This window comes from Erpetoichthys calabaricus, chromosome 13 (assembly GCF_900747795.2).
Source record: "Erpetoichthys calabaricus chromosome 13, fErpCal1.3, whole genome shotgun sequence".
Classification (NCBI taxonomy): domain Eukaryota; kingdom Metazoa; phylum Chordata; class Cladistia; order Polypteriformes; family Polypteridae; genus Erpetoichthys; species Erpetoichthys calabaricus.
This window is the reverse complement of record NC_041406.2, coordinates 17,257,751-17,279,466: the sequence shown is the minus strand read 5'-3', so window position 1 is coordinate 17,279,466 and position 21,716 is coordinate 17,257,751. Positions and strand designations below refer to the sequence as shown.

The following is a 21,716-nucleotide window of genomic DNA, read 5'->3' as shown; positions in this document are numbered from 1 at the left end:
ACAGGTGCTGTGCTGTGTTTAGGGGGATGAGTTGACTTTAAACTGGCAACTATTAAAAATACAGGGGAAGCAAAGAAGATAGGGGGAGAGTATTTTTTCTTTATTTATAACAGTTATTAATCCTTATTAATTGAAAATTGATCATTTTTGAATTAATGTTCAGAGTACCAAATGAGGTGTGACCTGGGGTAGCAATGGTATTGTTCAATTATATACATACTGTATATACTCGCGTATAAGACGGGTCTTGAAACCCAAAATATCGATCATCAACTTATACGCCTGTTCAAAAATGCGACACTTAATTTTATTATCTTCTTGCTTCCTCCAATCTTACACCAGTTTCTCAGACACATCGACACAGTTACCAATTTCTTTCGCCAGTTCAACGACTTTTAATTTAAAACCAGCTTCATATTTTCTTCTGATCAAACACTCCATCGTAGATAAGGGATGCTCTTACGATAAAAATGTATGAGGGTGTGAGATATAAAAAACACAAAACACTGCAAACGTTGCTTTGGTATAGTTTGGGTATTACCGTAGGCACAATACGCAGAAAAAAAAGGCCGTGTGCTCCGTGGTTACTCTCTCAGGTGGGCATTAGCATATCACAATCTCTTGGACCAATAGCGTGAGTTTTCATCATTTGACTTATACGACCGACATTATAAAATACTTGAAATTATACTGTAAAATCAAGTCCTAACTTATCCGCAAGAGAAGTTAAATGCAAGTATATGCGTTATGTGGGGTATGATGTGAAGTTCAATGGAATTCTATTGAAGAAAAGAAAAATATGCAGATGTATGTAGGTACAAGTATGTGTATATGCAACTGTGCATATGTTTATTATATATATTTATATGTTAAGTGAAAATTTTTGAAGTTTAATTTTTGTCTTGTTACTTGATTGAATCAAGAATTAAAAAAATACAAAAATATCTATCTATCTATCTATCTATCTATCTATCTATCTATCTATCTATCTATCTATCTATCTATCTATCTATCTATCTATCTATTTGGATTATATATTGCACTGTTGGGCAACCGGTGCGCAGTGCGCCATGGAATTTTCTAGGGGCACCGCAAAAACTTTTGTAAAATATTTAAAATTGCTAGTGGTTTTGAACTTTTGGTTGATTAAAAAGATGTTTTAAAAAAAAATTTTATGTTGGAAAAACAGATAACGGTTAATCAGATTGTTGAATAAACGGATGTATTTATTTTGAATGCAAGTTAAAATTTTCGCTGTTCACCATTCATCATAATATCAACACCAGTGGTGTCAAAAACACATCTCGTGATTCTTAAAAAGGCTCGTTGTTAGAAGAAGGCAGAGCAAATATAGAACGAGAAAATACGAATGCTACATTTCGGCTCTTGCCGACGAGAGAGTATCGCTGTAGCTGCAGCTCTCACCACTTAATCATCTGAGTATTACTATGTTAAAATTAACCTTATTTTTGCTCTGACACCGCTGATCAACACAGTAAACTTTGTAAACTCAGTGACCTTTTCCAGTTTACCATTTGGAAGCTCTTATCTCTGTGAGCAAGGTTTTTCAACACTTACGGAAATGAAGTCTAAGAAACGCGAGAGACTTCAAATGATCGACAAGGAAATGCGCATCTGTCTTTCGAAAATTGATCCTTGCATCAATCTCATATGTGCTGAAAAACAATCTCAACGTTCACATTAATTAAATTTAAGATTTATCCTTTGATTCCTTTATTAATAAAATGTCTTTCAAACTTGTAAAATTAACTGTTTTTATTGGCGATTGTCCATAGATTGTGTTGTCACAACTTTATTTATGGGCAGTCCCTCAGGTGCGCCGCGAAAGAAAATTTTTGGACTTAGTGCGCCGCAATTCGAAAAAGGTTGCCTTTCGCTGATATATTGGCACAATTCACCTTTACCTAGCCAAATGAGCTTGATGTGCTGAATGATCTACAATTGTTTGTCAACTTCATTAAGGTCTGTTTTCTTATTTTGCTTTAAATTAATCAGAGTGGCTACTACTTTCATTTTCCTTTGGTCCACAAGGCTATCGTTAACCTCTTTGGCATTAACTCCAAGTGTGACTCAGGCTTGGAGTTTTATATCATTATGGTTAAGCCCGACTCAGACTCTGGGTGACGTGTAATGATCTGCTTTCACAAGTAACTCTCGGGACACTAGTCTGCTGCTATCTAGTGGATAAAATAACATTATGCTGCAGAAACTCATGGATATTTGTATGTATTTTGCCACTCTAAGGTAAACCATTAATATTCATGAGTAGGATGGAGTCTTCAACCAGAACACAATGACATATAAATGAGAAGCTGTAAAGCTGAATCAAGCAATAGTGACAATACGAATTGGTCATCAGACATTGACACGAGTAGTGAAACTGATTCATATAACACTGTACGACTGAACTGCCATGATATATCAAGTGAATTTGGTCACCTAAAAGTTTACCACGATGCAAGTAAGTGTTTGGCAAAAAGGCTAAATGATTGCTGTCAAGTAGAAAGATGCCAGCCCCAAAAGAACATGTTCACAATGTAACAACTGTCATTTGAATACGGGGAAATGGGGAAGTGAATACAGAAGTGGGCATACGCTCCCTGGGAATATGTTAATTTGAGATTGCAGCTTCTACTAAACCAAAAGCCATATTTATAAAAAAAAAAGAATCTGAATTAGCGTAAACCACCATAATTGGAGATGTTCATAAGAAATGTAACGACTTACTTGGTGATTTAGAAGTACATAATAAACAAGAATAGTTGCATCAAATTTTTGAAATGTTAAAATATGTGCTTCAATTTAAATGTTTAAAGTCTAAATATTGTTGATTGTAATAGAACTATGTCATTCTTTTACTCTCTGATAGAGGTCTCTAGAGAGTTAGATCCCTAGTAATAGATTGAAAATCAAAGTAACAGCATATTTGTACTCTTTGACCTTGAAATAGTCTAAAACAATACCCCACATGCTTATGTTCAAAATTTGTCATTTTTAACATTCTGGGAATGGCTCGTAGAGAGCTGAGACCACCGGTAAAGAATCAAATATCAAACATATGATCGTATTCCTGACCATCAACCTCGAAACAGCATGAAACGACACTCCACATTGCTAGATTACAGATCCACATTTTTAACAAAGTTTTGTGAGAAGAAGTAAATCGGATTTGACCCCTCATATCCTATTAGGGGGTGTATCCCTTTGAGTTTGGTTGATTTGCCATGCACTAAATCTTCCTGATTATTTTTACTCTTTATCATATGGGTGGAAATTCCTATGCAAACTACAGTCCAAAAATGGCATAAAAATGAGAATTCTTCAAGTCTAGAGGACCAAAAAAATTGAAGTGTGGGGGGGACCCCAAAATCCTTGATGCCTTGCATAGCTAGACATCAAGATGAGTTGAACTGTATATCATATGTGGGAGCTTCTTTGTACTGGTGAGTCAGGAGACATAAAAACAGAAGTGATTTCAAAGCATTCTTATGAGCAAAAAAAAAATGATTTTATGCCCACTTCTGATATCCTTGTGATGGCTTTTAAAAAGTGCTTTTTGCATATTTTTTCTTCAGAAAATAGTGAATGCCTGTCCACAGTGCCCCCACTTTATCTACACTGCATTGTAAAGCATTTCATGCACAATGGTCTAAGCTGGTATAGGTTTTCATTTTTTGGGTGCTCAAGTAATTACAGTGCATCCGGAAAGTATTCACTTTTTCCACATTTTGTTATGTTACAGCCTTATTCCAAAATGGATTAAATTAATTTTTTTCCTCAGAATTCTACACACAACACCCCATAATGACAACATAAAAAAAGTTTACTTGAGGTTTTTGCAAATTTATTAAAAATAAAAAAATTGAGAAAGCACATGTACATAAGTATTCACAGCCTTTGCCGTGAAGCTCGAAACTGAGCTCAGGTCCATCCTGTTTCCCCTGATCATCCTTCAGATGTTTCTGCAGCTTCATTGGAGTCCACCTGTGGTAAATTCAGTTGACTGGACATGATTTGGAAAGGCACACACCTGTCTATATAAGGTCCCACAGTTGACAGTTCATGTCAGAGCACAAACCAAGCATGAAGTCAAAGGAATTGTCTGTAGACCTCTGAGACAGGATTGTCTTGAGGCACAAATCTGGGGAAGGTTAAAAATTTCTGCTGCTTTGAAGGTCCCAATGAGCACAGTGGCCTCCATCATCCGTAAGTGGAAGAAGTTTGAAACCACTAGGACTCTTCCTAGAGCTGGCCGGCCATCTAAACTGAGCGATCGGGGGAGAAGGGTCTTAGTCAAGGAGCTGACCAAAAACCTGATGGTCACTCTGTCAGAGCTCCAGAGGTCCTCTGTGGAGAGAGGAGAACCTTCCAGAAGGACAACCATCTCTGCAGCAATCCACCAATCAGGCCTGTATGGTAGAGTGGCCAGACGGAAGCCACTCCTTAGTAAAAGACACATGGCAGCCCGCCTGAAGTTTGCCAAAAGGCACCTGAAGGACTCTCAGACCATGAGAAAGAAAATTCTCTGGTCTGATGAGATAAAGATTGAACTCTTTGGTGTGAATGCCAGGTGTCACGTTTGGAGGAAACCTGGCACCATCCCTACATTGAAGCATGGTGGGGGCAGCATCATGCTGTGGGGATGTTTTTCAGCGGAACTGGGAGACTAGTCAGGATAAAGGGAAAGATGACTGCAGCAATGTACAGAGACATCCTTGATGAAAATCTGCTCCAGAGCTCTCTTGACCTCAGACTGGGGCGACGGTTCATCTTTCAGCAGGACAACGACCCTAAGCACACAGTCAAGATATCAAAGGTGTGGCTTCAGGACAACTCTGTGAATGTCCTTGAGTGGCCCAGCCACAGCCCAGACTTGAATCCGATTGAACATCTCTGGAGAGATCTTAAAATGGCTGTGCACCGACACTTCCCATCCAACCTGATGGACCTTGAGAGGTGCTGCAAAGAGGAATGGGCGAAACTGGCCAAGGATAGGTGTGCCAAGCTTGTGGCATCATATTCAACAAGACTTGAGGCTATAATTGCTGCCAATGGTGCATCGACAAAGTATTGAGCAAAGGCTGTGAATACTTATGTACATGGGATTTCTCAGGTTTTTTATTTTAATAAATTTGCAAAAACCTCAAGTAAACTTTTTTCACGTTGTCATTATGGGGTGTTGTGTGTAGAATTCTGAGGAAAAAAATGAATTTAATCCATTTTGGAATAAGGCTGTAACATAACAAAATGTGGAAAAAGTGATGCGCTGTGAATACTTTCTGGATGCACTGTAATAAAGGGTAGCAGGATTGCACTTCACACCATGACACTTTATTAGATCATCTTTGAATTTTGCCATCCAATGAGCACAGATTACTGAGCCGACATTTAGCAGTAATGAGTAATGGAGCAAAATTTATGGGATTGAGTATGTCCTGTACTCGTGATCCTGTCTTGTTCACCCACCATGATTAAAACATAATAACACAGGAAATCTGAGGAGACCATTCAGTCCATCAAGATTGCTTGTTTAGCTAATAGCTAAGCTGTCCCAATATCTCATCTAGATACTTTTTAAAAGTTGTTAAGGTTTCTGCTTCAACTCCATATTTTGGTAGTTTGTTCAAAATTCCTATGCCTCTTTACATAAGAAGTGCTTCTTGGCTTTCCATTAATTTCCACTGATGTCCTCAAGTGTGTGATTCACCCTTAAGCTGAAAGAATTCTGCTGAATCTTCTTTATCAAAGCCTTTCAGAATTTTGAAGACCTGGATTAGGTCCTCATGTTGTTTCCTCTGCTCAGGACCTAACAAGTGTTACTCTCTGCATCTGTCAGAGTTGGACATGTCCTTAGGTCCTGGGATGCACTGGTCGCTCTCCTCTGCTCAACTTCAGGTGCTGCTATGTCTTCCTTGTAGCGTGGTGACCAGAACTGAACACCAGTACCCACTTGTCCATTGTATAGTCCAAGCATAATGTCCATTGATTTATTTTTAACAGTTTTTACAACTTGGACCCTGGTCTTCCAAAGAATGTAAAATGCTTGGCTTTTTTCCCCTTTGCATTTTAGAGTGTTTATTGGGCCAAGGAAATATTTGGAACTGTGAGCTTGTTTTGTTAAACAGCTTATTTTTTGATATTTTTACTCATATTGCACTTGACCATCCGAGGAGAATGGTTTGCTTTGTCAAATCCTTCCATCCATCCATTATCCAACCCACTATATCCTAGCTACAGGGTCACGGAGGTCTGCTGGAGCCAATCCCAGCCAACACAGGGTACAAGGCAGGAAACAAACTCCGGGCAGGGCACCAGCCCACTGCAGGGCGCACACACACCCATACACCCACACACCAAGCACACACTAGGGACAATTTAGGATCGCCAATGCATCGAATCTGCATGTCTTTGGACTGTGGGAGGAAACCGGAGTACCTGGCTTTGTCAAATCCAGTGCTCATTTTGCATGGCAAGCCCCCTTAGCTTATATGGAGAAATATTTCTTGACAAAATTAAATAGAAGTCCTGAGAAACGCCAATTGCAAACCCACTTAATCCAGACAAGGGTCATGTTTTGGGGAATGGCCTGGAGCCTATCCCAGATAGCGCAGGGCACAAGGCAGGAACAAACCCTGAACAGGGAACCTGTCCATTGCAGGGTGAATAAAAACACGCACACCAAACACACACCAAGGTGAAATTAGCATCACCAATTCACCTAACCTGCCTGACTTTGGACTTTGGGAGGAAGTCCATGCAGACATGGAGAGAACATGCAAACCCCACACAGAGAGGAGGACCTTGGATGCGAACCTTATTATGTGGCAGCAGCATTACCTAAGTGCTACCATGTACTGTGAAATGTGACAATACTTACTTACTTAGACTTAGTTCCTCCTGCGCTGGGAGACGCATTGGGCACCAAGTGACTGCCATCAAGCTCGGTCAACAGCAGTGGCCTCGATTACGTCCAATATCAAATTGACTGCATGAAGGTCTTCAAGAAAGGTGTGCCACCAGGTTGGCTTCGGTCACCCTTGCTTCCATTTCTCATGCCCTGGCATCCACAGCATGGCCACCTTTGGTAGGCATTCTGTGGGCATGTGAGGCATGTGGCCTGCGAATCAAAACTGGTGTTCGGTGACAATATCGGTTAAGAGGGCGAGTGGCAGTTCGACAATACACATCTTTATTTCTGACAGTATGAGATACAAAGGATCCATGTGAAGCAACTTTTCTTTAAGAAATATGTCTTCTAATATGTTTTTTTTGCTTTTTTCACTTCTTGATTCACCAATCAAAAAACAGCATAGCTATAGAACCCACCTCTGAACTTTGACGAGTAAAAGTGACAGTTTGCATTTCAGGGCTTATTTCATGTTGCATGTGTGTCACTGAAATAAATAAATAAATAAATAAATAAATAAAGAGTTAATTAAAGACATATATAGAAATAAGCAACACAAATATTTTTAATAATATTTAATAATAATAATAAAATATTTTGTGAAACATTGAATTATATATACATACATTTCATGTTGCTATTATTACTTATTGTCACATTTCACAGTTCTTTATTTGCATAGCTTAATTTTGTCCAAAATATTCCTCTATTCTGCGGTGGGTTGGCACCCTGCCCGGGATTGGTTCCTGCCTTGTGCCCTGTGTTGGCTGGGATTGGCTCCAGCAGACCCCCGTGACCCTGTGTTCGGATTCAGCGGGTTGGAAAATGGATGGATGGATGGCTATTCCTCTATTATCTTAAGCTGCTTGTTTAAATGAATTAACTAATTTACCAGTTTTAACATGTGTGGCAATGTAATTACAACATTTCAGATTTAAATTATCTTCTGCAAAATTTAAAGTCTGATTTTTCAAGTTTATAAATGTCACTGTATCTTTTTTATTCAGTGACTGCATACATGAATTAATGTCAGCTTCTAGCTGGGTTACTTCTCGCTGGCCATTTTGTCTTCACAATGGGGATTCTGCTGTTTAGCCTTCTTTTATTTGCTATTTTGCAATATCAGCATCTTGGCTGCGTAAACTCTTTTCCTACAATAAATAAAGAGCAGACTTTAGAACTCTTTTCCCTTAAAATATCAATCTTCAAAACTAAAGTTCTTATATATCTAACCCAGTCAGTCCTGAGTGTGCTTCTTTGACAAAACCGAGTGTGTTTCTAAAGTACGATGTGTGATTTTCTCTAAGGACAGGCAGCTCTGCCTAGTGGTAGGACAGTGAAATTTGATACTGTAAAAAGCCACATGGTGCCAAAGTTAATCTTTATTACTTAAAAGGAATGTACATAACCAAAGGAAGATTGTGCCGGGTTGATTTGTGATAATAATTTCACCCAGAGGAGCAAGAATCCTAGTAAATGCATATTATTATAATTTCTTCTCATGTGTTTTGAAAGTAACAGCAATTCATCATGCTGTGTTTGTATTTATTTTTTAACCAAAAATTTTTAATTTAGTAATTTGGGGATTTCCTGTCTGTCTATTGTATGGAAATGGGTGGCACACAGAATGTAGAACTAAACAGGCATGTACAGTGTCCATTTTAGGACATCCACCTCCCTCCAATAAAGTGCTATTCTTCTCCTGAGAAAACTCCATTCCTCCATCCTACTTCTGCCAAAATGGCATCCATTCTCTGACCTTCTTATCTTCCTGCAGCAAAATTCCATCCTCCCTTCTTACCTCTTTCAAAGTGGCATCCGGCCTTCGATGAAACACTCTCCATACTCCGCCATCCGACCAAACTCCATCGCCTCTGACTTTCACCAAAATCTCCTCCGTTGCACTTCAGACACAAAAATGAGAAAAATACAAGCTGGACGGTTAAGAAAGGGGCGTGGCAGCCGTCAATCATGTGAACAATGATGGCTGTGATGCCACCAAATTATTTACTAGCAGCCAATCATTGGAAAGGAGAATCACATCTGTCAAACTTTATTTTATCTCTTATTTCCAAGCAGAGATGTTTTGTGGGAAGAAGGATGCTGTTTTGGCAGAGGTGAGAGGAAGGATGGAGTTTTGCCAGAAAATGGATGACATTTTGTCAGAGGGAGGTGGATGTCCTAAAATGAACACAATAAGGATAGAGTAGGGGAAATTCTTGACTGTCATAAAGGGAAAGAACCATCACTAATAGATGAAAAGCTTTGCTGAAGGCTGGTAAAGGAAGATACAGTATGAACCATATGAAGGATAAAGACTAAGTAAGTCATAACCACTAGACTACAGAGTCTTTATTAGTTAGATATGTTGTATTTTACTGTGCATTAGTACTCTCAGTAAATGTTGCCACTATAATGATGTTAATTAATTAATTGCTTTGCCATTCAACTGAGGAAGAATTTGAGAGTGACACTCTGACTATGTCTTCCTTTTCACTCATAATTATGAAGACCATGACTTGGTAGAACGGCAGTGACTCCTCCTCACGTACATTCCCTGCCACACCACCCACCTCAAAAGTCCACAGAGAAAGGAAATGGGTGTCATTTGAAATCAGTCACAGAGAAGAAGAGACTCTGAGTACTATGAGATATAACAAACATATTTTCTAAAAAACATCTGCCATCTTTTTAGTGTTCTGGCTAATGAATGGGATTTTCCTATTGTGACTCCTTAATATAATTTCTTGTTGTTTAATTCATCTTTACAATTAATATTAATTAACAGCACATGCACATGAACTAGGGTGACAAGGGGGGGGGGGGGGGGGGCAATTTTTCTAACCATTACAGACCACGATCTGCAAACATTTGGTCCCCTGTGCTCTTCAATCTAATGTTAGAGTATCTTGGCCTTGAAACCCCAAGGGGGACCCCCACCCCTGCAACTTGATCTGATGTTAGTGTGTCGTGGTGCTCAAAAATTCAACTGATTTAGTGGGGATCCCCATCCCTCACTTAAGTAAACCAACCTTAAACATAGAATACCAACATTTTTGTTGATATATAAATTCACACATTGCTAAGAAAACTTTGTAGTTTGGGTGCAAAATTTGCAAACTGGCCTAGGATAGCAAGACATATAATAATGGCAACAATAATAATATGTCTGTATGCCAAAGGTTTAAACAAGTGCTATGGTACTAAATTTATGTTATACCAGCAGAAGTTGAAAATGATGCCAAATTTTTATACATCATTTTACATGGAAGATAAAAATGGGCTCATTTCTTACTAAAAATTATTCAGTATTTCTTACTAAAAATAATATATATACACACACACACACACGCATTTCTATCTATCTATCTATCTATCTATCTATCTATCTATCTATCTATCTATCTATCTATCTATCTATCTATCTATCTATCTATCTATCTATCTATCTATCTATCTATCTATCTTATATAGTGCCTTACATATCTATCTATCTATCTATCTATCTATCTATCTATCTATCTATCTATCTATCTATCTATCTATCTATCTATCTATCTATCTATCTATCTATCTATACAAGGGTCATTCATTCATTTGTTGGAAAAGTTGAAGGCTGGAGGAGTAGTAATTGGGCATTAAAAAGCTGGCATGATGCTGAGAAAGGAAGGTGACTATGCAGAAAAGTTATTTAATTTGTTTTTGAAAGTCTTAAAAAATAGAGTTAAAAAAAGTGTGGAAACCTTTTGAATGCCCCTTATATATATACTATATATATATATATATATATATATATATATATATATACAGTATATATATATATATATATATATATATATATATATATATATATATATATATATATATATATATGTATATATATATTCATTGTATTCGTAGTCTGAGTCCTGACCTGAATTGTGTGGGTGGTTACCTACCAGGTAATGCTTGTGGTTGGTTTGCCATTTGGCAAACATCTGCCATGGTGCTCTCTTCAGTTGCGAGAAGCAGATCATGGAATGTTGCATGGGAGCAGTAGAGTGTGTATGCCTGATGAGCCCAAATGAGTCCAAATGAGTCAAAGTTATGTGAGCATTTGAATGGTCGAAACAATTTATTCACAAAATATACTTCATATGATTTAAGGGAATGTCTTGACTTGTTCGACATCATGTTTAACACACAAAAAACAACGAGTGACAGTACCATTTAAAGCTCAGAAACACATTTCACAGGGAATAGATGATACCACAGTCTGTATTCAGTCTTTTAGGTCATTGATATCACGAACTTTCCTGCTATACACACGCTCCTTCACACACACACACACATATATATATATATATATATATATATATATATATATATGTATAGTGACATAGTCCCGTGCACATAGGGGACAGTTTAAGTTCCCTGGTGATGACAATTATCCTCGGCTTGAGGGTGATGCTCTGTAATAATGCTTTTTCTGTTCCTCCCTCCGAAAGATTAATTGCTTTTCCACTGCTGACATCACTTCCAGTGTCCATCCCCCTGTACCCTATTCTTCCTGCTGGAAACAATCATAACTGAAAGAACCGCCATCTTAGGCAGTCACATCCCAACTCGCATCTGAAAAGACATTTCTGCAATGCTTGTTAGACACATTTTTTTTTCTTTTTTCAATTTCAGTTATCCAGGATTTATTTCTGTCTTTTTCTTAACCCCATTTAATAGAAGTTTGGCCAAAATAAAATGCATTAAATAACATACACAACTGTTGATCTACTTTCCTAGTTTGCATCAGAGAGCTCTATCTTCTCTATTATCTTGACAGAAAAATAAAACCCCTCATCCATTAGGCTGACTGTTTATATAAGTTCAGGCCCAGAAGGGAAGGGGTTTAGGTCATCCATTGGAGCCAGGGCTAGGCTTCACCTCCCAAGGATTGCAGTGTGCTGTTGAGAAAGCCGAAAATATTGTTAACAACAGAGCTGCCTCCTGCCATGGAGTGGGATTAATGGCCTTACCTGAGCTTTTTGGGTGATCACTATGCACACAAGTGCGACTATATATTATATATATATATATATATATATATATATATATATATGTATATATGTATTTATGTATCCCTTTTCTTTTTCTTCTTTATTTTACTGTCCTTAGCACTCTCTTCTTTCTTTAAACACCTATAAGTTCCATATATCTGACATTGTGCACCACAGTTTTAAATAAGCGCTATGGTATTCAATTACACGTGTCTGCTATTCCAAAAATATTGAAAATAGTGCCAAAGTTATCAGCATTAATCTAAATGGAAGATAGAAAGTGCTAATTTCTTATATATATATATATATATATATATATATAGAGAGAGAGAGAGAGAGAGAGAGAGAGAGAGAGAAAGAGAGAGAGAGAGAGACAGAGAGTACATTTATATATAAGTATATATGAGCATTATTGGAGAGAGTGCATTTATATATAAAATATATATGAGCATTATTAGAGAGAGTACATTTATATATAAAAATATATATGAGCATTATTAGAACACATATACTGTTCTTCCTTTTCTTCATCTTTTTTTTTTTTTTTTTTTACTTTCCTACGCACTCTGTACTGTCTTGAAACACAAGTAAGTTGCATTTATCTGACACTGTTCTTGTTTTCCGACACAGGTTTACTCGACCTTTTAACTAGTATATAATGCAGCAAGTATTACAGAACCCCTTCTTTCATGCCTGTCATGATTAGAGTGTTATAAGGCTACATGGTGTGGAGTTGTCATGATTGTAGATTGCATGAGTTTATATAGATTTACTGTCACTAGGAAGGCCTCTTATACATGACAGAGGTTGTTTCAAACCCAGCAGGAAAGGAAGGCGTGCAGGGGTTAAGTGTTACTTGCCTTCTGACTTTCTACATAGCCCTGCCTGCACACATACAGAGATGAGATGCTGGTACATCAGTCACAGGGTTGATGACATGATGGATTACTCATGTCACTGTCAGTGCAGTCAAAATCAGTCTGCTGCTGATAAGGTGGGCCTGCTCTTTTACTCCCCATGAGTGCTATGAGCGCAGCTATTTTTCTTTTCCACTTAAAAAGTAGAGACCATGTATATGTCTTGATGTAAATATCAGTAAATCAAATTCATATTAAGTCATGCTGTCTTAGCTGTAAACTATAAGATACTCAAGGATAATCAGTTACTTTGGAGGGAGAAATGGTGGCATATGCATTTTAGTGAATTTTGTAGTCAATAAATATGAATCCTATTTTGAAAAATACCTTGCGTACATTTCTTCTTTACTTGAAAATATTTGTACTAGATGAGTGCTTGTTTTTCTTTCATGCAAACATATTATACTGTATAATTACTTTTGTTGGTAATTACTGTATTAAAATATTTTAATATCATAAAACAGAAATAGCATAAAAAGGCCTATGTGGTCTTCTTTCTGCTGTTCATTTCTTTCGTATTATTGTTGACATAATAAACAATTTCATATAAAATGGACATGTTTGTGATATACAGTATGTTCTGTATTGTAAATCAGGATTTCAGAGTGATGAATATTTATTATCAAAGTACTTACTGTCATTGGGGAAGTAGTTAGTTTAGTCATCTTTAAGTTAAAGAAAAAATACATATCTTCAATTATATTCCAGACGAACATTCACTCACAGTCTAGAGGAGTTTTCATATGGTCCCTTTGTCTATTCAGGCTTTTCCCTCCAGATTTTGGTTTCCTCCCACATCCAAAGAACAATCAGGTTAGGGTAACTAAGAATTCTACACTGGCCCAGAATCCATGCATCTGGTTTTACGTGGGTGTTCCTTGGAATGGACTGGCATCCCATACAGGAAAGGTCCCTGCTTTATGCCTCCTATTACTGGGGTAGACTCTGCCACCCTGTCAGATTGTAATCAGGAAAGTAAATAAGAGGGAATCCTTCTTTCTACCATTTTTCCCTGTTTTAAAGACACACACACTACAAATATTATAGTTAGTTTATTTCTTTAATTCCTGCCCCCCAAGAAATATGTGTATATATATATATATATATATATATATATATATATATATATATATATATATATATATATATATATATATATATATATATATATATATATATAATATTATTTTGTCTTCTTCTTTTAGTTATAGAATTAATAAAGCTATTGTAATAATCATAACCTGTATGTCTTCTTCCATATGAACATAAATATAAATATATCTCAATAAATTAAATTCATATCAAGCTGTCTGAGATATAAGCCATAACATACTCAAAGGTAAGCAGTTATTTTTGAGGTTCAAAAGGTAGAGTATGTAGCACATATATATACACAGATAGATAGATAGATAGATAGATAGATAGATAGATAGATAGATAGATAGATAGATAGATAGATAGATAGATAGATAGATAGATAGATAGATAGATAGATAGATAGATAGATAGATAGAAAAGGCACTATATAATAGATAGATAGATAGATAGATAGATAGATAGATAGATAGATAGATAGATAGATAGATAGATAGATAGATAGATAGTGAGAAAAAGACAGCATTTACTTAATATCAAATTGAATAATTCAATTATTAATAATTAAATACAATTATTTCATGTATGTATCTATATATTCTATACTGTGTATTTTTACTGTATATATATATATATATATATATATATATATATATATATATATATATATATATACAGCATATTGAGAAAGTGAGAGGGAGAGTGAAGATAGTATTTAATTTTATCAAATTAAATTGAATTAGTAATAAATAAATATAATAATTCAATTTAATGTATGTATATATATTATACTGTATATTTACTGTATATAAATATATATATATATATATATATATATATATACACACACACACATATATTGAGAGAGTAAGAGTGAAGATAGCATTTAATTAATATCAAATTAAATAACTGAATTGTAATTAAATAAATAGATAAATATACAGTCATATGTATGTTTATATGTTTATATATATATATATATATATATATATATATATATATATATATATATATATACATACATAGTGAGATAGGGAAAGGAGAAAAGTAGCATTTAATTAATATAAAGTAAATAATTGAATTACTAAAAATTAAATACACAAATACACAGATAATACAATTTAATCTATGTATGTATATATACTATACTGTGTGTATTAACTCTATATATATATATATATATATATATATATATATATATATATATATATATTGTGTATTAACTATATATATATATATATATATATATATATATATATATATATATATATATATATATATACATGCACACACATATATATATATATACTGGGAGATGAGAAAGATAACGTTTAATTAATATCAAATTTAACAATGTAATGTATGTATCTATATGTATATACTATGTATATATGTAATCGTGTGTGTGTGTTTATGAGTGTGAATATATATGCATATTAAATATCTACAGTTGTAAAAATTTGTGTTAGAAATTATTTTTATAGACATTTTATCCTTCCACATAACTCTTTGCTGCATTAATAGTGATACAACTTCAAATGTTCTTTTATTTAATTTTTCTTTGTTCTTTTTTTTTCTTTCATTTATATTTTTTTTATAGATTTAATTTTCTTAATGTGGTCGTATATTCTGGTAAATGAGTGTTGTGTACCATAAAGACTGATTAAATTAAATAACTTTCAATATTATAATTAATGATTATATTATTTAATTTCCAAATGTGATTGCCATTTATATTCCAATTAGGAATCAGTCCCACATGCTAATACATAATTATTTTAAGCTGGGAATTACTGGAGGAGAACACACCTACTTTGTACTTTCTGTTTTTCTTGCTGGTGACCTAAGGGAATATTAAATGTGGGTTTCTGGTGCTAGTTTTGGAGCTACCAGTGTCTTATTTTTCCCATTTTGTGCGGCCTTGAATTGCTAATGGTTTTAAAACATGCATAATGAGCTCTAAGGACCAGCATTGGGCTCTTTGTCTTTAACTGTAAGCCCTTAGCACAACTAAAGAAGTGAGAATGACTGAATTGAATTACAAAAGATTGTTGTAGTTACTGATGGCACCGAGTGGATAATAAATGTACTGAACGGTTTCAGTGGTGTATTTTGATGTGCACTTTTCAGTCAGACATATGTGGGCTTAAAATTTTACATTTATTTTCAGCTGTATATTTCTTGTAATAATCATGTACATGTTCTTAAAGGACACATCACTAAATTTTGCTTTTTCTAATATGCATGAAGTCTATGATTACCATTACAACTGTTGTATTAAAATGGTTGCCTTAAATTCCATTAAAAAGACAAAAGCATTTAAAAAAATGCACAATTAATGCATTCCCATATTCAAAAAAACAAAGTCTGTCATGTTGCAAATTTTAAAGCTGCATACTGAGATTATTTATATTATGTAAACATACTGTGCTATAATATTTGCAATGCAATGATGCATCATAATTGCATTTTTGTAACAGTTAACTAGTCCTCTTTGTTCTGATTTGCTTACCTTTAAGCTAGTATTAATCCCAGTGTAGAAACAACATACTCAAACTGAACAGATTTTATTCTTTCTTTTATTTTATCTTTAAAATCTTTAAAATTGGAAAAATATCATACACTACCATACACTTCCATAGAGCAGAAAAATCAAAAAGAAAATACATTCTCCTCTCTCTGTGCAACTTTCAGGATGCCTCTTGCACCTTCTAGTGGAGTTGCTGACAGGGCTCTGTGTGTTTTCTGTCTCTTGCTTGCTCGCTCGCTCACTCACTCACTCACTCTCTCTCTCTTTCTCCTAAATCTCTGTAATCCAATAAGCTTTTGTGTACAGCAGCTTGTTTTGAAACTCCAGCCTGAGCCTCCGTATGTTCGTTTGCAGGCAGGTGAGCGCCTGAGGGTCTGATTATTATTCATGCCAGGGGGTCCCGACAGCCCTGGCCAGAATGTAATTTGTAATTAACTGTCATTTACTTACATCTGCATTGACTTGTTCTGGAGAAAAAGACATTGTATCTGCAATGGTCACTCCTCGTATTTCATTGTTGTTGCATAGCTTCTGTGGATTCCATACTATTGAGTGAGTGGTCATTCAGAGAATTTCCACCTTTGAAAGAATTGCATGAAAAGTTGACCTAAAGATTAGTATTTAATTATGGTCTACTGTAGTACTGGATGGTGATACACAATAGCACAAAAATCAAAACCACAGTAAAAGTAATTGCAAAAATACATTGGTAAAACTCTGATTTGGAGGTTAGTGCACTTTAAATCATATAAGACTAAGAGTCTTCTTTAAATATCACAATACCAAATTTAAAGTTAATTACATCACGCTATTACAATCATCATTTCCATTGTTATAATGAATGTGTTTATCATTCTCATATAATCTAATACTTAAATCTGAAATATCTACTGAAACAGAGTGTACCTTAATTAAAAATGGGTATAGTTGTCCTGTTGTTCTATTTATCTACTTGAAATTGTCAAGATTCTTTGAATGTTATCATCTGCAGCACAAATGGATATACAAGTAAATGTCCAAAAACTCTGTATTTGTACCACTGTTTCACATGATAGGACATGCTGCATATAATATAATATAATATAATATAATATAATATAATATAATATAATATAATATAATATAATATAATATAATATGAATTCTTTCAATCATTTCTCTGAACAGGACAACATAAAATAATATAATAGCTGTTTAGGTGGTGCTGGTTTAGAATAAATGAGTACAGTCAATTAATGTAAAAACAATTATAGAATATTATCATTATCATACCCATTTATTTTAATACAGCATAATAGGATATTATATTATATTATGTTGTGACCCTGTACTGGAATATATGGGTTCAGTCAATTAATGAAAGGAATTTTATTCTATTCTATTATATAACATAATATAATACTACAATATATTATATCACATTTTTATATACATATTATGTTACATTAGTATTTTATTGTGACCCTGTACTGGAATAAGTGTTTTCAAAAATTAATCAAAGGAATTTATATTATATTATATTATATTATATTATATTATATTATATTATATTATATTATATTATATTATATTATGTTGTAACCCTGTACTGGAATATGTGGTGTCAGTCAATTAATGAAAGGAATTCTATTCTATTATATAACATAATATAATAATATAACATATTACATCATATTATTATATACATATTATATTACATTAGTATTTTATTGTGACCCTGTACTGGAATAAATGTGTTCAAAAATCAATTAAAGGAATTTTTATATTATATTATATTATATTATATTATATTATATTATATTATATTATATTATATTATATTATATTATATTATATTATAGCTCTGTACTGGAATATGTGGGTTCAGTCAATTAATGAAATGAATTCTATTCTATTACATAACATAATACAATAATATAACATATTATATCACATTATTATATACATATTATATTACATTAGTATTTTATTGTGACCCCTTACTTGAATAAGTGTGTTAAAAAATCAATGAAAGGAATTTATATTATATTATATTATATTATATTATATTATATTATATTATATATGCACATGTATGGGACTGTGTTTGTGTGTGTGTGTACATATGCAGAATTTGTGTATCTTGTTCTTTATCATTATTATTTTTGCAGTCTCATACATCTTAACATTAAAATTTGTCTCCTTCCCTGAAAGGTATGCCGACATGTTATGTACTTTGAGAGTTTGTATTTAATCCTTTTTGAGTTGTATATTATAAGCAGTTAAAACTACCTGGAGTTGATTGATGTTTTTATTTTAAATATTCCAGCTTGCACAATATAAGGCTGTAAATAAAGCAGTATTTGTTTTCCTTGTACTGATTCCTCCAGTATACTTTGTTATAGTAATAATCTTTTTTATTTTAGAATCACCCACATACATCCTAAGGAAACTGCTTTTAGAAATGAAATCCAATGGTAAGGTTTGTTCTTTTTTCTTTTCTTTTTAATGCCTACCTTGTTGCGTTTCCTTGTTTCCCTTATTGCAGCTGTTCTCCTAAATTCGAGTAACTGCTTACTGTACTCATGCACAATGGTGGGTTTTGCCAATATAAACACATTGGCACTTGTTATATTTTTGTTACCTACATTTTGGCAGTTGGTTTTCTTTTTCTGTTCTTTGTCAGTTGCATTGAGGACCGTTGTTCCCATGTTATCAGACAGTCATGACACCGGCTTTAGCACCTAACCGGGTAGGACTGCTCCATGCCACTCCAAGTGCGATTAAGCTCCCTTTAATGCACCAGTGACATCACTGATGGCTCAAAGCTGCAGCTACTCAAGAGTATTAGAATGCATTTCATGCTTGACTTACTCAAAACTGCAGAGCTGAAATTTACACCTTATTTGATGTTCTTCTCCCTGCTGTTAATTGGTAAAGGGATCTCCGACCCTTTTGATCTCCAGCACAATCCTCTAAATGCCCAAGTCTGCTAAACTGTTCTGCGGGAGATGCTCAGCAGTTACCCAGTAATGTGAAGTCTTTTTCTTTCTTTCTTTCTTTCTTTTTTTTTTTTCTTCTTTTTTTTGGCTTCCTTGACTTTGGTTTATGTCCAAGCTGCACAGAAATAAGAGATGACAGTTGTTACAGATATGCTGGTTTAATTACTTGTCAGCTTATAGCCGATATCTCGGCTAGCCAACGTTGAAGCTTAACTTTTTTCTAGTAGCTTAAAGCATGACCAGCCTCCAGTGCTTTAGTATTTAGCTATAAAACCCAGGAAATCTGAAAGATAAAAACACGAACGGCTTTTCTAATTTTATGGGGAAGAGTGGGCAGTTTTCTGTCACTGCTGGAATTGGCTTACTCTTTTAGTTCATTTCATTTGATAAACTGTGTGTGTGAGAGAAAGAGACTGAGAGAGGGAAAAGATCCACACAGAGAATAAAAATCACATCACATGAAGGGTGAACTGGAGCCGCATTGTGAAGCACGAGCAAAACATTTTATGTGGCTTGTTGTTGCTTTTAAGTCGGCTTTGCAAATTGATAGATACTGTAAGCCTTTTTAGAAGGGATGGTCCCCATTCGGAAATCCTTTAAAATGAGCATTCAGCAAAACACAAATTCTTATTTCACAAAGGAGGTGAGCCGAGCTGAAGCACACTTTTTTTTGTTAATACTGACATACTAGATAATAATCTGTGCATCATATAGTACCTTTCACATCTGGCTAGAATTTAGGCCTTCAAACAAAAAATAAATAAATAATTTTCACAGTCCTTAATATAATAATCAGATATTGTATACATATATAGTATCTTTTTGAAGCTCTGTACTGACTAGAATAATAAATACACTGTATATATATTTTTACACATATATGTGTATGTTTGTATATCTTGGGAAAAGACAGATTTGCATCTAATGAAATGCTGCTCTCTCAGTTTGTGTGCTGCATATTACATGTATATACAAAAGCTTTTCATACAAGTACAGTGTATATAATGTATATATGGAGTATACAGAATATATATTTCCTGTATATCCACATATTAATATATCATATACATACCAATTAAAATATAATTTCTGGGTTTAACATATATATTGCATAGTGTATACATAGTGTATTACACACAAAAATACATTGAATCCTTAAACTTGCAACATATCATGTTATACAACAACCAAAAATATGCCACAATAATGGTCAAAGCAATTTTACCAATATCCTAAATTATACTATTATATAAAAAGTAAGTATGAAACTCATACATCTTGACATATTCTCGGTTTGTGTGTTGCATACTACATGTATATACAAAGCTTTTCATACAAGTACAGTGTATATAATGTATATATATGCAGAATACAGTATACAGTATATTTATATTTCCTGCATATACATTGAATCCTTAAACTTGCAACATATCATGTCATACAACAACCAAAAATATGCCACCTACATGGTCAAAGCAATTTTACCAGTCTTCTAAATTATATTATTATATGATAGAAAAAGTATGCAGCTCTTCCAGTTTGACTTATTCTCAGCTTGTGTGCTGCATATTATATGTATACAAAAAATGCTTTTCATACAAGTGCAGTGTATCTGCAGTATACAGTATATATATTTCCTGTAGTGTATATATACCAAAAAAAATATAATTTCTGGGTATAATATACAGTATATACATATAGTGTTATAGTGTATTACACACAAAAATACATCAAATCCTTAAACTTGCAACATACTGTACCATATCATACAACTACCAAAAATATGCCACCTACATGATCAAAGCAATTTTACCAATCTCCTAAATTATATGAAAAGTAAAAGGGCCCCCTTTTTAAGTATGAAACTCTTGACTTGTGCACTTCAGAATTTTGTATTAAAACGTGTTTCCCCGCCACCTGGGAGTGACATGTTGTTTGTGATGATAAGTTATTTTCTCACCAACTCTCTTGGTGAGATTACAGCCTTCGCTGTGGCACGTAGTTTTTCTTTGACTTGGTTGTCTCTTGTGACAGTCACCTAATCTTTGTCAGTCACATTCCTCAAAATGTTTTTGAATCCAGTACAGCTGGCCCTACAATATGTCACCAGTGTTTTCAGCTCAGCCTTAAATGAAACCAAACTTTACATTGGACTGACTGAAAAAAAATCAGGCAAATAAAGTCAAACTGTAGTATTGCACTTAAAAAATGAAGCCTTTCTTCCAACAAGCAGCC

General features: G+C 34.3%; 1 long non-coding RNA gene across 1 annotated transcript; it reads right to left on the bottom strand.

Moving 5' to 3' along the window:
- Positions 1-7,852: 7,852 nt before the first annotated feature.
- On the bottom strand, positions 7,853-20,410 carry LOC127530049 (uncharacterized). Its single transcript, XR_007936583.1, has 2 exons — positions 19,128-20,410; positions 7,853-8,079 (listed from the first exon to the last, which is right to left on the bottom strand). It is a non-coding gene; the product is annotated as an uncharacterized LOC127530049 (long non-coding RNA).
- Between the last annotated feature and the right edge of the window lie 1,306 nt (positions 20,411-21,716).